Source organism: Engystomops pustulosus, chromosome 9 (assembly GCF_040894005.1).
Source record: "Engystomops pustulosus chromosome 9, aEngPut4.maternal, whole genome shotgun sequence".
Lineage (NCBI taxonomy): Eukaryota > Metazoa > Chordata > Amphibia > Anura > Leptodactylidae > Engystomops > Engystomops pustulosus.
In genome coordinates this window covers 34532029-34541672 of record NC_092419.1, presented here as the reverse complement: position 1 = coordinate 34541672, position 9644 = coordinate 34532029, and the positions used below count along the sequence as shown (strand labels likewise).

At 43.1% G+C, this 9644-nt stretch overlaps 1 protein-coding gene across 2 annotated transcripts in view; it reads left to right on the top strand.

Annotated features, from left to right (window-relative positions):
* LOC140077158 (P2R1A-PPP2R2A-interacting phosphatase regulator 1-like) overlaps positions 1–9644 on the top strand; it is a 981687-nt gene that overhangs the window by 136636 nt on the left and 835407 nt on the right. The window lies entirely within an intron of this gene.

The window sequence follows — 9644 nt, the reverse complement described above, 5'->3', positions numbered from 1 at the left end:
ACACATGTATATACACCAGAGGATGTACACACATGTATATACACCAGAGGATATACACACATGTATATACACCAGAGGATATACACACATGTATATACACCAGAGGATATACACACATGTATATACACCAGAGGATGTACACACATGTATATACACCACAGGATGTACACACATGTATATACACCAGAGGATGTACACACATGTATATACACCAGAGGATGTACACACATGTATATACACCACAGGATGTACACACATGTATATACACCACAGGATGTACACACATGTATATACACCACAGGATGTACACACATGTATATACACCACAGGATGTACACACATGTATATACACCAGAGGATGTACACACATGTATATACACCACAGGATGTACACACATGTATATACACCAGAGGATGTACACACATGTATATACACCACAGGATGTACACACATGTATATACACCAGAGGATGTACACATGTAAATACCAGAGGATGTACACACATGTATATACACCAGAGGATGTACACACATGTATATACACCAGAGGATGTACACACATGTATATACACCACAGGATGTACACACATGTATATACACCAGAGGATGTACACACATGTATATACACCACAGGATGTGCAAACATATATACACACATGTACATGGCCCGCCATCACCTCACACCACAGCATGTACACATGTATACACACATGTACATGGACCGTACACACCAGAGGATGTACACACATGTATATACACCACAGGATGTACAAACATATATACACACATGTAAATGGCCTGCCATCACCTCACACCAGAAGATGTAGACACCAGAGGATATACACATGTGATACAGAGATTTATACACACAATATAATAATAATAATAGATATGAACGCAATACACAGGTAGGGACATGTAATATAACGTACATATATACATGCGTAACACATAAACATATGAACATGTGATGTATCCATTATATACATACATACATACACAATCAACTTATCTGGACATTCATTTATAACTCTGTCTTTTAGTTTAGTCATTTAAAAAAGTGAACAAATATTGTAAAATAAAAATAAGAGGACAAATCCAGTAATGGCTTATAATACAAGCTGTTTGGGTGGTAGCCCGGGGCCCAATCCTTCTAGGGGGCCCAGGACCATCCACAGCTCCCAACGAATGTCATACTGAGAAAGACCTTCACCCATGAAATCTGTTCCTGCTCTCAATACACATGTACACAAGAGCCATGTCAGGACCTCTGAAGGTCCTCCAAGGGACCTGAAACCGCAGCTATAAATCAGGGAGAAGGGACACATCCTCTATTAGAAGCTGATTCTAGTACTATATGTAGGAGGTGATTCCAGACTATAATATTCATACAGCCCAGGGCCCGTGGCAGTCCAATCCGCCCCTGCACATACTTTATTTGCTTATCAACGCTCATTATAGGTGTAAACAGGTCCTGAGGGTGCTGTCACACATACTGTTAGTGCTTACAACCCACAGGGGTGAGCCTCAGCCTGATCCCATATTCTTTTCCAGAGAAATACATGTGATTGGTAACCAATCAGGACTGTCCCCAGGCACTAGCATCGCATGTGATTGGTGGAAACTTCACTATTCCCGTGAATAATGCTCAATGCGACAGATTCATTAAGATTGTGCGCCAGAAATCATGAATCTGTCGCTTCCCTGCACTGGTCTGACAGAGGTCACCAACTTTTTTTGTGGTGCACCTTGAACATGGGGCGTGCAACAGACTTTGCATGTTAAATCTGGTGCACGGTTCGAAATGAACACCAAAACGCTCCCTAATTTTTGTCGCATGATGCAGCTACGCCACAAAACGGTCGCGTGTGACACATTTGTGGTGCGGACACTTCCCAAATACCTGTGCAAGCAGTTTCCACTAGAAAGAGCGCGCAAAGTCCGACAGTGGCGCATGTGCCAATGTGTCTATAAACACGAGAAATGGCCCAATAATGTGCTGCATGGCCGCTCCCCTCACTCACGCTGTGTTCATAAGTTGTGTTTTTTTTGCTGCATTTAAAATGCGATGATAAACACATGTACGTTGTGAACGCCGTCAATGTCAGGGCTCTGAATGCGTTTCATAATCCACATCATCTGAAAGCAATCGCCTTCACCACTTTGTTAAAACGCAACCGAGCTTCTGAGAGCGCTTACACACAATGTGTCACGTTTTCTGATGCGTTTTTGACGTATTCCAAAGGCTTTGGCTTTGATAAAATGCATTTCCACTGCATCTGCTAAAACGCAATGTAACCTCAGCATGTGATCAAGGCTGAAGCCAGTGTAATGCGTCAAAAATGTGTTATGTGTGAGTTATGTGTGAGTTATGTTTGTGTTACGTGTGTGTTGTCTGTGTGTGCGTTGTGTGTGCGTTACTTGCACATTACGTGTGTCTTGTGAGTTATGTGTGTGTTGTGTGTGGGTTATGTGTGGGTTATGTGTGTGTTACGTGTGTGTGTGTTATGTGTGTGCGTTACTTGCACATTACGTGTGTCTTGTGAGTTATGTGTGTATTGTGTGTGTGTTATATGTGTGTGAAATGTGTGTGCGTTACGTGTGTGTTATGTGTGAGTTATATGTGCGTTGTGTGTGAGTTATGTGTGTGTTTCGTGTGTGTTATGTGTGAGTTATATGTGAGTTATGTGTGAGTTATGTGTGTGTTGTGTGTGTGTTGTGTGTGAGTTGTATGTGAGTTGTATGTGAGTTGTGTGGGAGTTGTGTGTGAGTTATGTGTGTGTTACGTGTGAGTTATGTGTGTGTTACGTGTGCGTTGTGTGTGAGTTATGTGTGTGTTACGTGTGTGTGTTATGTGTGTGTTACGTGTGTGTGTTATGTGTGAGTTATATGTGCGTTGTGTGTGTGTTATGTGTGCTTTGTGTGTGTGTTATGTGTGCTTTGTGTGTGAGTTATGTGTGCTTTGTGTGTGTGTTATGTGTTCTTTGTGTGTGAGTTATGTGTGTGTGTGTTATGTGTGAGTTATATGTGAGATGTGTGTGTTATGTGTGAGTTATGTGTGTGCCTCTGGGAGATACTGCATGTTTGCTCCCTGGTAATGTACTTATTTGCATAGGAGTGAGAGGAGCGAGTGCACTTGAGCTTTGTTATAATGAAGTCTAATAGCTGAGCGCTGGTATCAGAATGGTTACATTATCCTACCACATACAGTCCTACATCTTGTGCAGTGAGCTCTGCAGATTTTTGTGGCCGATAACTTTAAAAAAAAGCATTAGCAAAGCGAGTGTATGAGCTTGGCGGCGAGTGTGCACTGATCCCAAGTGTGTGCAGTGTCTTAAGTGTGACTTAGGTTTAAGGGACTTAAGTTTGAGGGGCTTTAGCAGGTAACTTCTGTGTTTTGTGTTACTTTGACTGTAAATTCTTTCTGTGCATATTTATATTGTAATCCCCATTAGAATAATGGACTCCATAAGTGGCATTGCTACACGGTGTACATCCTGTGCCATGTATGCTTTCCTTGAACAGCCGTTCGAGGGGGAATACTGCTGTGTGGGGTGTGTGAAAATTGCTCATCTGGAAGCCCAGATTCTGGATCTAAATGAGCAAGTTTCAAGGCTGCGGGCAATTGATAATATGCAGGGCCGCCGATAGGGCAGTACAACTGGTACTGCCCTATGGGGCCCGGACTCTAAGACACTAGGGGGGGGGGGGGGGCCCGGCCGGTGGGCCGCAGACTGTGCGGTCTGTGCTGCACAATATGTGTGGGGTGGAGGCGCCGGGGGCCGCTGGTTAACCCCTTCCCGACATTTGACGTACTATTACTGCATGGCGGGAGGTGCGTTCCCGCAATATGCGGTAATAGTACGTCAAACTTCTGGCCCCGGCTCCTGAATGGAGCCGGGGCCAGAAGCTGCGGGTGTCGGCTATATATTATAGCCGACACCCTCCTCTAACACCCGCGATCGGAGATTTCTCCGATCGCGGGTGTTAACCCCTAACACGCCGCGGTCGCGCTGACCGCGGCGTGCTAGGGGCATTTAACAGGATTCGGACCCCCCCCGGCGCTTACCGGGGGGGTCCCGCTGCTCTGATCGCAGCCCCGGGACTGCCGGTGCCCGGGGCTGCGCGATCTTCTTCCGGGTGCCGGGTCCGTGCCTCCTGGCAGGACCCGGCTGTGACACACTGAGCATGCGCAGCATGCTCAGTGTTTCACATAATACAGTGTAATACATCTGTATTACACTGTATTAGGTGAAGAATAGCTTGAACAAGTGATCAGTGGATCACTTGTTCAAGCTAACCTGTAAAAGTAAAGAAAAAAAAGTTAAAAACACTGAATAAACACAATTTTTAATAAAAATAATTAATTAAATAGAGTTAAAGTCCCCTAAACACAAACATTCCCTATACACATCTAATAAAGTAAAAATACCTGAAAATCACCAAAACCCCCCACATATTTGGTATCACCGCGTCCGTAACAATCTGTACAATAAGTCAGAAACATTATTGGACCCGTACGGTGAACGCCGTAAAAACAAAACCCGAAAAACTCGCCAAAAATATAAATTTTCATAAAATCCCTTTACAAAAATGTTCTAAAAAGTGATCAAAAAAAGTTATGTGCCCCAAAATGGTACCAATTGAAAGAACAACTCAACACGTAAAAAATAAGCCCTAAACTAGCTCTGTCAACCAAAAAATATTAAGGTTAAGTTCCCGAAAAGATGGCGATGCAGAAACAAATAAGATTTCCTCTGTATTAGTTTTTCTCCAGTAAAATTGTAAAAATAAATGAAAAACTATATAAATGAGGTATCACCGTAATCGTAGTGATCTATAGAATGAAAATATTATAGTATTTTTAGTGTATGGTGTACGACCCCCAAAATATGCAAAAAAAAGAAACCCCAAATTGACAATTTTCTTTTCCTCCATACATTAAAGAGTTAATAAAATCTCATCGAAAAGCTATAGACCCACTTAAATGAAGTATTTGTAAAGTGCATCTCATGTCGCAAAAAATAAGCCCTTAAATGTCCAAATTGCCAAAAAAATAAAGATTGTATAGCCAATAAAAAGTGACAATGCATAATCTGCTCTGAATGGCGCAGCTCCCCCTCAATGCCCTGGCGTGTGCCCATACAGCAGGTTACCACCACATATGGGGTATTGTTATACGCGGGAGAGATGGGGGATCAAATTTTGAGGAGCGTTTTGGAATTTTATCCACTGAGAATTTGTACATTTTATGAAAAACACATTAATTTAGCCAAATAAAATGTAATTTCGAAATTGCATCCGATTTTGTTTTAACCCCTGTAAACCAATTAAAGGGTTAACAAACTTCATAAAAGTTGTTTTACGTACGTTGAGGGGTGTAGTTTCTATAATGGAGTAATTTATGGGGTTTTACTTTATTTAGGCCTCTCAAAGTGACTTGAAACCTGAGCAGGTCCCTCAATAGCAGGATTTAGCTTTTTTTATGAAAATGTGAAAAATTGCACGTGACGTTCAATAGTATGACTCCTATTGGCAATCTACCAGAAGAGTGTGCCTTGTCGTAGCAACAGGCCTCAAACCCTGTTTGTGAAAGGTCACTGCGGGGGGCAGGAGGCTTGTTCGGTTTTGGGGTGTGTTGGGGCCCAGACACTTTTGCTGTATGGGGCCCCGAATTTCCTGATGGCTGCCCTGATAATATGGAACAAAGTTTGCTGCTCCTGGAGCACAAACTCTCTGGGGAAGATGGTTGTGGGGAGGGAAGTATGGAGGTGCAGAATGAGGGGGCAGCTAGTTGGGTAACATGTAGAAGGCGGGGTAGAGGGAAGAGTTGTAGAGAGTCTAGTCCTGATCTGGTGCACCCCAATAAGTTTGCCAGGCTGGTGGATGAGGGGGATATCAGCTCTGGGGTAGCAATGCTGCAGAAAGACGTGGCCGCTAGCAACCAGGGGACTGTCTGCTCCAGTAAGAAGGGTAATGGGAGCACAGGCAAGGTCAGACAGGTGCTGGTAGTGGGAGATTCCATTATTAGGGGAACACACAGGGCAATCTGTCACAAAGACCGTGCATACCGAACAGTGTGTTGTCTGCCGGGTGCTCGGGTTCGGCATGTTGCGGATCGGGTTGACGGATTACTGGGAGGGGCTGGTGAGGAACCAGCGGTCATGGTCCACATTGGCACTAATGACAAAGTAACAGGTAGGTGGAAGGTCCTTAAAAATGATTTCAGAGATTTAGGCCATAAGCTCAGGGCAAGGACCTCAAAGGTAATTTTCTCCGAAATACTACCTGTACCACGTGCCACACCAGAAAGGCAGCGGGAGATCAGGGAGGTAAATAAGTGGCTCAAAAGTTGGTGTAGGAAGGAGGGGTTTGGGTTCATGGAGAACTGGGATGACTTTTCTGTGGGCTACAGGCTCTACAGTAGGGATGGGCTGCACCTCAATGGGGAGGGGGCCGCTGTTTTAGGGGAAAAAATGGCTAGAAGGTTGGAGGAGTGTTTAAACTAGAGACCTGGGGGGAGGGCAATTACACTTGTGCAGGGCAAATAGACGGTGTACATAGAGAGCTGGGAAGGGTCATAGTCCATGGGGGAGGAAGGGGGGCTGGAATGAGATTGGGGAATAAGGACAAAAGGAATACGGACAGGGAAAAGCATATAAAGTGTATGTACACAAATGCCAGAAGCCTCACAAACAAAATGGAGGAACTGGAACTCTTGATGTTGGAACGGAAATATGATATAGTGGGTATCAGCGAGACATGGCTGGACAGTAGCTATGACTGGGCTGTTACTATAGATGGTTATAGTCTTTTTAGAAAGGATCGTATAAATAAAAAAGGGGGAGGGGTTTGTTTATATGTGAATTCTTGCCTCAAGCCCGTCCTGCGAGATGACATAAGTAACGCAAATGTGGAGTCCCTATGGGTGGAGATAAGAGGAGGGAAAAATAAAAATAAAATATTACTAGGGGTTTGTTATAAGGCTCCGAATATAATGGAGGCAGCAGAGGAAATGCTGATAAGTGAAATGGATGCGGCTTCAAAGCAAGGTGAAGTACTTATCATGGGGGACTTCAATTACCCAGATATTGACTGGGGGGCAGAAACATGCAGGTCCTTCAAAGGTTGCAGGTTCTTGTCAACAACAAAAGACAATTACCTGTCGCAACTAGTCCTGGAGCCAACAAGAGGGGGGGCACTGCTGGACCTTATCCTTACCAACAGACCTGATAGGATATCAAAACTACAGGTTGGGGGGAACCTGGGGAATAGTGATCATAATATCATTGATTTTGTATTACGCTTTACTAAGCACGTTAGTGAAGGGGCAACCAACACTCTAAACTTCAGGAGGGCAAATTTTCAGCAACTAAGGGAAGACCTTAAAGGCATAGACTGGGATAATGCTCTCAAGGACAAAAGCCCCCCCCAAAAATGGGACTTTTTCTCATATATTCTGAAAAAGTCCTGTGAGAAACACATACCTTATGGGAAAAAGCATAAAAGGAACAAGAAAAACCCTATGTGGCTAACTAGTCTTGTAAGGAAAGCAATAAGCGAGAAAGATAAAGCGTTTAAGGTGCTAAAACGTGAAGGTAGCGATGAGGCATTACAGGATTATAGAGAGAAAAATAAATACTGTAAAAAGCAGATAAAGGCCGCAAAAATAGAGACTGAGAGAAATATTGCCAGGGAGAGCAAAAATAATCCCAAATTATTTTTCAAGTATATAAATGATAAGAAACTAAAAACAGAGAGTGTGGGTCCCCTTAGAAATAACATGGGGGTCATGGTGGAAGGAGACGAGGAAAGGGCCAATCTACTGAATGTCGCCTTCTCAACTGTCTTTACCCAGGAAAATCCCCTGGTGGAAGACACAATGAGGAATAATGTTAATTCTTTTTATAATGTCAACAGTTTAACCCAGGAAGAGGTACGGCGCCGCCTCGCAACCACTAAGATAGATAAATCACCGGGGCCAGATGGCATACACCCCCGGGTTCTGCATGAATTATGTACGGTGATAGACAGACCGTTATTTTTAATATTTGAAGATTCACTGAGGACTGGTTATGTTCCACAGGAATGGCGCATAGCAAATGTGGTACCAATATACAAAAAAGGATCAAATAGCGATCCTGGAAACTACAGACCCGTAAGTCTAACTGCTGTGGTGGGGAAAATATTTGAGGGGTTTATTAGAGATGCTATCCTGGAGTATCTCACTGTGCACAACCTTATAACCCAGCGTCAGCATGGGTTTATGAGAGATCGGTCCTGTCAGACTAATCTGATTGGTTTCTACGAGGAGGTAAGTTCAAGACTGGATCTGGGGGACGCTGTGGATGTTGTATATCTGGACTTCTCAAAGGCATTTGACACCGTGCCACATAAAAGGTTGGTATATAAAATGAGACTGCTGGGAATAGGAGAAAATCTGTGTATCTGGGTAAGTAATTGGCTTAGTGATAGAAAACAGAGGGTGGTCATTAATGGCACATTCTCAGATTGGGTTGATGTTACCAGTGGAGTGCCACAGGGGTCAGTATTGGGGCCACTTCTTTTTAATATTTTTATTAATGACCTTGTAGTGGGTTTACACAGTCAAGTTTCAATATTTGCAGATGATACTAAGCTGTGTAAAGTAATAAATACTGAGGTCGATAGTTTAGCATTACAGAGGGATTTGTGGAAGCTTGAGGGATGGGCAGAGAAATGGTTGATGAGGTTTAATGTAGATAAATGTAAAGTTATGCACTTGGGCCATGGAAACAAAAAGTATAATTATGTTCTAAACGGTCAATTACTTAGTAAAACTGAAGCTGAAAAGGACTTGGGCGTATTGGTGGATGGTAAACTTAATTTTAGTGACCAGAGCCAGGCGGCTGCTGCTAAAGCAAATAAAATAATGGGATGTATCAAGAGAGGAATAGATTCTCATGATAAAGACATAGTTTTGCCCTTATACAAATCCCTGGTCAGACCACACATGGAATATTGTGTACAGTTTTGGGCACCAGTGTATAAAAAGGATATAGTAGAGCTGGAACGGGTGCAGAGGAGAGCAACCAGGATTATTAGGGGAATGGGGGGATTAGAATACACTGACAGATTACAAAATTTGGGATTATTCAGTTTAGAAAAAAGACGACTGAGGGGAGACCTCATTACAATGTACAAATACCTGAACGGACAGTACAAGGATCTCTCCAAAGATCTTTTTATACCTAGGCCTGTGACCAGGACAAGGGGGCATCCTCTACGCCTAGAGGAGAGGCGATTTTACCATCACCATAGACAAAGGTTCTTTACTGTAAGAGCAGTGAGACTATGGAACTCTCTGCCGCAGGAGGTTGTTATGGCGGACTCTATGTACATGTTCAAGAGAAGCCTGGATGACTTTCTGGAGAGAAAAAATATCACGGGTTATGGGGATAAAACATTTATTTAATTCTTGAAGGTTGGACTTGATGGACTTGCGTCTCCTTCCAGCCTTATATACTATGATACTATGATACTATGATACTATGATTATTCCAGCTGTAAGGACATGTTCACAAATGTGTTTATCTTATGTTAACATTGTGTTAACAACATGTATACGCAGTATTACCACCACGGTGATGTGAATGTGATGTTCA